Source organism: Meriones unguiculatus, chromosome 4 (assembly GCF_030254825.1).
Source record: "Meriones unguiculatus strain TT.TT164.6M chromosome 4, Bangor_MerUng_6.1, whole genome shotgun sequence".
NCBI lineage: Eukaryota > Metazoa > Chordata > Mammalia > Rodentia > Muridae > Meriones > Meriones unguiculatus.
In genome coordinates, this window is record NC_083352.1 from 139,971,215 (window position 1) to 139,980,477 (window position 9,263).

At 40.2% G+C, this 9,263-nt stretch overlaps 1 non-coding gene across 1 annotated transcript; it reads right to left on the reverse strand.

Moving 5' to 3' along the window:
• Positions 1–473: 473 nt before the first annotated feature.
• LOC132653850 (small nucleolar RNA SNORA48) lies at positions 474–617 on the reverse strand. Its single transcript, XR_009591691.1, has one exon. It is a non-coding gene; the product is annotated as a small nucleolar RNA SNORA48 (small nucleolar RNA).
• Between the last annotated feature and the right edge of the window lie 8,646 nt (positions 618–9,263).

Here is a 9,263-nt window from a genome sequence, read left to right on the forward strand (position 1 = left end):
AGGGCCTTGCCTGGGTAAGGTGCAGGGCCACTCTTGTGAGTGCTATTCACAGTGAGAAGAGACATCACCATGTTCCCAGGTGATGCCTGGCCACCCAGAACAAGCTACTCCTCTCCACCGTGGAGTCTCCAGTTCAGCTCCGCTCCACTTCTCTTTCTTTTCTCTCTGTCCACCACGGATTTGCACTTTGTGGTGGATCCTGCTGGCACCATTTGTGCTGCGTGGTGTGGTGACAAGCAGGTGCCCACGGCCCACCTACGCCATGCCTCGAGGGCAGGTCTGTAGGAGTATGGCAGTCTGCAGGTCTCTGCATGGTTTAAGCATGGCTCTGTGTGTCTATAGCCCGCCTGTACTGTGGGGCAGAAAGCATGTCTGTGGGCATATTTTCTGCCAAGACTCTTTGGCATGGCAAAGCACAAGTCTCTGACTTCTTTCTCCCATGCTGCAGCTGCCTAGTTTTAATTTGATTTGACTTTTGTGTCATAGACATAAGACAGCTTTGGCCACCAAGCCGGGCATCAAGCTAGGATGAACAAAGGACTGTCATCTGCTCTGCCCCTGACTGATACAAGAACAACAGCACCAACAAGGCATCTCTTGGTCAGTTTCCCGGGGTCGGGGTGAGGTGGGATGGAGTAGGAGGGAGGGAGGGGTCAGGGGAGGGGTGGCTCATTCTTAAAACTCCGTAATGTTTATTGAAATATTTCTCTCCACTTCATAAAATAAAAATATCTGAGAAACGCCACGCAAACGGCGAGTACGTTAGCACAGCAAGAGGTGTTTTGCAGAGCTTCAGGCTGCACTGGGGGAAACAGCCACATTCGTTGGACAAACTGAATAGGAATTTGATGTTATTTTAAATATTCTCAGCTCCTTCTCTTAAACCGTTGAAGGAGTGTCCGCAGCTGCACAAACTATAGCCTTGGAAAGAATTAAAAGCGCCCTTCATTCATGTAGGTCAAGCCGCTACAGTGCCTGTGGATTTGATACCCTAAAGCTATAGGAACAGATTCACACGCTGATCTTTTTACTGCATATTTGCAAACTCATCAGATGAAGACAGTACAAAAAAGTAGACAGCCAGATTCAAATTTCATTTCACCTCAAATCAGTTAAAAATGCAGAGGACTTCCTCTTGTGTGCTTTACCGACCAGAGCAAGCTGCTCTGACATCTGACACACACAGGCTCACATTCAAGGCAATATCATACCGAGTTTTCATTGTACCTTTAAATTAAATTTATCCTTATTTCCTTTTATGCCATCCAGCAATATTTACAAATTTCGGGAGGGAGTCCTGTCTGCAATCTTGTCTGGAAATGTTTTTAAAAGGTACTTAATGCTACTAGCTTAGCAATGAGATAATAGTTAAAGATATTCTAAACTGAGTGTCAGTTTCTTAAAGTTTATCAATGATGTGGTCTCTGTCATACTTAATGGAATCTGATGTCATTAAAGTCTATTGTTAGAACATATTTTCTAAGCTAAAAGGGGTCTGACTGCCAATAGTGTTGTTTGAAAATGGGAATACTCTTGCAACTCAGGCTTTTTCTGTTGATTTGAGAACTTTCTGGATTGTTTTATTTAAAACTGAAAAGCCAAAAACTACTAACTATTGAGTCATTTTGTCTCTTAAAAATAAAACTATGTTAAAAGTGTCCAAGTTAAAAATATGAGCTGATCAGCTGAACGAGAAGAAAATGAATGAAGGGAGGTACTTATTAAAAACATGAGAGAAGAACATTTGTATGAGCTGATAAGAATGAGATATGAATGAGAACAGAATGAATGAGGAGAGGTACTTATTAAAAACAGGGTAGAAGAACATTTGTGTCTCGCTTCCATATTCAGCCTTTACACTTTCTCTGTCTGTTTGGATACGCTTATTGAGAGCAACAAAAGATGAACATATAACAAAATAGGAAATACTGAAACCAAAGTAAAAGTAGAAGATAAAGATTTAAGAAGATACTAGCTACACTGACTTGACCATAATCAAATTGTTAGTTCTGTACCTCATAAATGTCAACGAACAATAAAAACACTATGAATAACATATAGATGAAAGAAAGGAATGGAAGAAAGAAAAGAAAAGGGGGAGGGGGAAACAGAGAGAAGGAAGGAGGGAGAGAGTCATGTAGGAAGGGAGAGAGGAAGGATAATTATTAATTTTAATTCCCTTTTCTACAAAATGATGGTATTGGGGAAATAGTCTCTAAGGACTCACCTAATCCTAAACAGTAGTTTTCACCTTTCAAAGAAAAGTTTGGCTTTAGCTACTAGTCACTGAAAAATGTCTCTCATATCTTTAGATTAAAGTAGCTCTTTGTAAAATCACTTGTGAGAACAAATTGTTTTTCAGTTTCATAGAAGTTTCTTTTTCTGACACACAGATCAACTTATTATACCATTCAATCTTTTAAGAGTCTCTAGGCACCCAGGTTACCTGAGAGTTAACTGTTCTGTGAGCTTCACGGACCACAGCATCAGTGAACCCTTCACCCAGTTCGGAACTAGTGGTACTGTCAAGTTCTGGGTCGAATTTGCTGAGGAACTTCGCTGTCTTATGGTGTAGTGCTTAGCCTATAGAGTAGTCAGGGACCATAAAGAATAGAGCGTTATATGCAGCAGAGAATTGTATTTAGTCCTAACACTAACTAACACCACTACGAGTGCAGAGCTCCTGACCTCTGGATCTACTTCTATGTAGGGCTGAAGTACAGGGCAAGGATTGCAAGCCCGTGTGATGCCTTCATCCATTTAGAGGTAGCAGAGATCCTTTCGTCCAAAAGAATTTTCTTCTATAGATCACAACCCTGAGGCTGAAGCCAAGTAGCTCATTTGTTCCACCTAAGTAGAAGAGAAATTGTCTATTTTGGCATCTTCAACATAGAACACTTGCCTATCACAGAGAACATTAGAAGGCAAAACTGAGCTTTTGTTTGGGGGGGGCATGTATACTAGAACTTGAACCAAGGCCCCTTGGCATGCTAGGCAAGCACTCTACCCCTACACCATATCCATGGTCTTTTTTTTCCCTTTTTGTTTTGAGACCAGGGCCTGATAAGTTGTTTGTGTAGGGCTTCCTATCTTCCTGTTTCAGCTTCTTGAGTTTTATTATAAGCCTTAGCACAATCCCTGAATAAACACCCATCCCTGCTGAGTCACCCCATCAAGATTCGAGGTCCAAAGAAGGTCATGTGAGCTCTGCTCTGAAGTATGGATACAGTAATGACCATTTTTTTAGGGACTTATACCTCCTCTTGATACTAAAGATTAATAAAATAAGAATATAGGGTAGTATTTAGCTACTTCTGTTTAATTCATTTACATAGTTCACTGATGCTGTTTTGTATAGCTGCAGTAAATTACATCTTATCAAAACAGATGAAGCAGACCCATTTGCACTGTAGTTAAGCTATTAAAAATTGCTTTAAATCATTAAGTGTTGATGCTAAGTTCTTTGAATTCTTATTGACACTCTTCATCTGCTTTTCATCTTCTTGTCAGAAGCAAATATGTTGAGGGAGAGAGCAATTTGATCCCCTCATTGGCTGATGTTGTATAGTACCTTTCTGGTCTGGATTCCATAAGTGGCCAGCTGGATTACCCTTATGCAAGTATTAACTGCTTTCCTCACACTACAGATACCTTGAGTAATTTGTACAGTTTTCACAGTTGATTGCTTCAGCTCCGGAAGATTCCATCCTTAGTGCTGTTCAAAAGAGTTTACATCAGACATTTTTCTGTCACAAGCCATGTTTAACAATAATCACATTTCAATCATTTTCACCTAGTCCATCATCTAGAGTCTAGCAGACTGGAAAGACAGTGCTATGATTAGTGTGAGACAAACCTTTGTTTGCCTACCAACAGTATTCTACCGTTGGTGCAATTACCCCTTTTAATAATATGTAAGTAGACTGTTCAGGCTCATGTAGAGATATCCCCCCATGTTAACTCCCCTGACGTTGAAACAACAAGCATAAGAAAAGGTTTTTCTTGCCCATTTTTAGGACTATAAGTCCTGGTGGTAGCATGCCATGAGGAAACAGGCCAACAGTAATGGAAGAGGCAACAGAATAGGAGTGGTAGTGATAGTCAAGCAGTTGAGAAGCTAAACTACAAATGCAGCAAGGCAACAAGCAACTTGACAGATGGAAGAGATGCACAGCTGAGTGCTTACCAGGCTGAGCTGCAAAAGCAGCATGGGGACCAGCTTCCTAGTGGAGGATGAAAAGACAGCTGTACAATGCAAGAGAATTAGGGCAGAAACAAGGGGGCTGCAGTTGAAGAAGAAACACAGAGATTGAAGGACAAAGCATGTAAAGAAGCAGAGAAGAGAGACTGCGTGAGCTGACCACTGGAATAGCTCCAGAGAGTTTCCAGGTCTGGAGAGCCAAGGGTTTCAGACATTGAGGCCCATGAACTGTAAAACTGGTTGCTGTCAAGGGGTCTGACTGGAAATAGCAACATCAACTTCTAGTACAGGCAAAGGATCTTGACTATTTTTGCCGACATGAGAGGTGGCACTTGTAGCATTTGTAGAACGAAGGAAGAAAGTATGTCAAATACATTTGTTGGGTTTCCCTGTGAAAAAAGAAAGGCAGGGGGAAAATCTCCCAGTGTTCTTTGATTTTAAAGTCAAACATAAACTAAAAAGCCTTCTTGTTTCTCTTGAAAAGCCCACATCCATACTCTGATGTGCACAACAATTCTTTCTCATGTTGCTCTGTTCTTCCCTTATCTTAATACTCATGCTTGAATCTGCATTAAAAACTTTTTCATTAAATTTAATTTTTGCTTCATAAAAAATTGACATTTCAGCAGTTGAACATTGTTTTTTGAAGAATTATTTGTAGACAAGTTAAATTTCCTGTGAGTTGAGCTATAATTATGCATTTCAAATAGGATTTGACTTATACAATTTTGACTTATATGCTTTAAAAAAAAACCACCTGTAGCCAATTTCTTCAGAATCTTAGTAGAAGTAACTTATGTTTTACTTAAGTCACAAAACTTTACTCTAAGGAATTTCAAGTGCAATAAAACTTGTTCCTAGTTCCAAATGTGTCTGAGAGATTGGAATGGAAAGAGTCTTTATAAGCAAAATAATTCTTTTTATCCAATGAGAGACTGCCTGTTTTTGTTTATTTTTTGAATAGTAAATGTTTTACTGTTTTGTCAATGTACAGTCTATCTGTTGAAGATGAAAGTAGGTACATACAAGCGTGAATAAATCAATAGTTTGGGCAGAGATTCCACAAGAAAGGACTGAGATCTGCAGTATCTCTTCATGGTGGGAAAACATGATTAGGCAGGAGAAGGCATTCCATGCTCTGAACTCTGAAAAAGGGTAATCTTCATCTTTGCATTCCATAGGCTCATTAGAGTCTGCCTCCCCAGTAAGAATGAGGCAAAGTATGATTATATTTCAGAAACATTTCTTTGAGGAGACTGTAAAGAAGGCATAAGTGGCCCTTTGGTGGTTTGTTCCTGTCTGCATTGAAGCACATAGATTCAGATAAATAAAGGGTATGAAATAGAATGGCTGTTCCCCCGCCACTCCCAGTGTTAGTATTTTCCTTTTCCTGTTGGCAGATAACAAAGGGGAATAGCCAATGAGGAAAAAGAGATTCTGCTCCAAAAAGGAGACAGTGCAAATGCAGACTAACATCCAAAGCAGCACATCACGTCAGAACTGTCAATAAGTGACAAGAACCAAGAGGAAGAGTGTTGGGGGCTTGGATTTGCTTATGCGAAATGATATGTAAGTTACAAGAAGCTAGAGAAAAATCATGAAAAATCAAAATTATTATGTGTGAACAGAAATGGATACCAATAGGATTAATGCACTCAGAAGATTGTGTATGGGGTATTGACAGTTTGAAAAATGAGGTGTCTTATAAAAAATGTGTGTGTTCCAATCAGTAAGAAAAAGAACATTAGCTGATGCTCCTGTTATAACTTCTTAGTTCAGATGCTTTCTTTCGAAGTTGCCATGGATGCCCACTCTAAAAACGCCCCACCTCCACCAGTTTCACGTGTTGTCGCTCTTGTCCTGACCTGAGTTAATTCATGATATCTTCTAATATTCCACATTAGAGACTGAAGTTAAAGAACAGTGGCACAATGCTTGCTTAGCATACCCAATGCTCTAGACTGACAGCTAGAACCACAAAAGGAGCGGCTCCCTAATGAGCTGCATTGTTTTCATGATTGTTTCCTTTATCGAGTGGAATTATTCACCTAGCTGAACTATAAACCAATAAGGAGTGACATGTATTTGTTCAAAGATTTATTATGAGCATCCAGTACTATGTCTGAAACACAGGCACTCAAGGACATTTATTAAATGCAGGAAAAACTAGAAAGATAATATTCAAAGAATGAAGTCAACATGGTATAATTGAACTGTGGGATTGTAAAGAAGCACATTTGATATTAATATATTTAGAAGGGAGCCCAAAACATCTCCTCTGTGGGGCATCCACCTATTTTAAAGAAAATGCTTTCACATTAGCAAAAGAACTGGAAAATCCATTATACAGAAAGAAGTATATGAGTCTCTATGATAACTAGAGGAGAAGCATAGAATACATTTTTATGGTAGGTATTTTTTAATGTGCAGAATGCTCAAATCTCCCAAATATAGTGTGCTCAAGTATTTAATGCACGACAAAACTCTAGGTAGTGTGTAACACATGCAGCAATTTTTGTGCAGTAGCATGTGTTTCACACTTTCCAAGCCAGCAGCCTCTAATAGATCATTGAAACACATACAGATGTTAGTGTCTGAAAACGAAGGCTTTTGTGCTCTTGGATTTCATGAAGTTCAGAGCAAAAATTATAAGTGTCTATTTACACCTTCTCAACTCTTATAGTTCCTATACCACAAGAGTTTATGGTACAGCGCTCATATCCCTCATTGCACACATTCTTTGACAGGAAGAATAAATCCAGTCTCTACCTGTCATAAGGGTAGAGCATTAACAATCCACAGATGATCTCCTCATTAACGATGGACAAGAGCTAGAGAATAATGCCTCTGTTTTCTTACTCAGTAGGAGCATAATTCCAAGATACAAGTCACAGATTATCCCACTTGCTCTAAGTAGAATGATGCTCTGTCATCAACAGTGAGGACTTCCTCACCTTTGAGTTGCCATTCCTTTTTCTCTGCCTTATTCCATAGTGCTTCTTGGAATCACACTTCAATTCAGGGGATGCTTCTAGATAATCCTAACTTAACTTAATTGTACTCTATTTACAAGGATAACAGAATCTATCTTGGGAATCTAAGGGGTGGCTCAGTGGATGAGGGTGATTATTGTGTAAGCATCAAGGCCTGGGTTTGGACCCAAGAAGTGATGTGAAGAGTAGGATATAGAGGATCCAAGATGGCGGCAACCAGTGTGCACCGAATCTGAGGAGATAAGGATCTGAAACTTTGAAATTGGTGAATGGAGGGGCAGCAGAAACCAGAACATAGACATTGAGATTTCCTGGGTGAGAGGGGACAACCTGTGAGCGGAGACCATTTGAACCCAGGTCACCCGCGGACTTCTCTGAGGACTGAGAGTTGCAGATATTCAATCCCTCTGTACTTCCCCTTGATGGGCCTCCCTCCTCAGTGGAAGTGACCCATAGTGCCCACTGCTCCTAGCACAGAGCTCCCTGCTCAGTAAGACGACAGAGAAGGCAGGCCTCCAAGTTCCTCAGCAACGGGCTGCCGCCTGTACCAAACTTCCTGGCCCTGGGTCCACGAGCAGCTATATGGGTTCCCCAGGGCCTTCCAGCCAGTGACTATACTGGCCTCCTAGTTCCTCAGTGGCAGTCCAAGTGGATCAAAGACCTCAACATAAAACACTAAATCTGTTAGAAGATAAGGTGGGGAAGAGCCTAGAACTCATTGCCACGGGAGACAACTTCCTGAACAGAACAACAGCACAGGCTCTAAGAGCAACAATCAATAAATGGGACCTCATGAAACGGAAAAGCTTCTGTAGAGCAAAGGACACTGTTATCAGAACAAAAAGACAGTCTACATATTGGAAAGGAAGCTCACCAAACCTTTATGTGACAGAGGGCTAATATCCAGAATATATAAAGAACTCAAAAAATAAAAAAAAAAAACCAAGTAATCCAATTTTAAAAATGGGGTACAGAGCTAAACAGAGAATTCTCTGTAGAGGAATATAGAATGGCAGAGAAACACTTAAAGAAATGCTCAATGTCCTTAGTCATCAGGGAAATGCAAATCAAAACTATCCTGAGATTTCACTTTCCACCAATCAGAATGGCCAACATCATAAATTCAAGTGACAATACATGCTGGAGAGGATGTGGAGAAAGAGGAACCTTATTTCATTGCTGGTCTGAATGTAAACTTATACAACCACTTTTGAAATCAATCTGATGTTTTCTCAGAAAATTATGAATAATGCTTCCTAATGATCCAGATGTTTCCTAATGCTCCAGAATAATGCTTCCAGATGCATATATCTGGATCATTAGGAAGCATTATTTTATATAATGTGTATATATATATGTATATATATATATATATATATATAGAGAGAGAGAGAGAGAGAGAGAGAAAGGCATATATCCAAAACATGCTCAAGTACACAAGACATTTGCTCAACCATGTTTGTAGCAGCTTTATTCATAACAGCCAGAACCTGGAAACAACCCAGATGCCCCTCAACGGAGGAATGGATGCAGAAATTGTGGTACATTTACACAATGGACTACTACTCAGCAATTAAAAACAAGAAATCATGAAATTTGCAGGCAAATAGTGGGATCTAGAAAAGATCATCCTGAGTGAGCTATCCCTGAAGCACAAAGACACACATGGTACAGACCCACTTATAAGTGTATATTAGACATATAATATAAATATACTAAAATCTGTACACCTAAAGAAGCTAAGCAAAAAGGAGGACCCTGGGTAAGGTGACCAACTATCCCTCAGAAAGGAAAATGGGATGGACATCAGAAAAGGGAGCAAACAGGGAACAGGACAGGAGCCTACCACAGAGGGCCTCTGAAAGACTCTACCCAATTGAGTATCAAAGCAGATGCTGAGACTCATACCAAACTTTGGGGAGAGTGTAGGGAAACTTATGAAAGAAGGGGGAAATAGAAAGACCTAGAGGGGACAGGAGCTCCACAAGGAGAGCAACAGAACCAAAAAATCTGGGCCTCGGGGTCTTTTCTGAGACTGTTTCTCCAACCAAGGACCATGCATGGAGGTA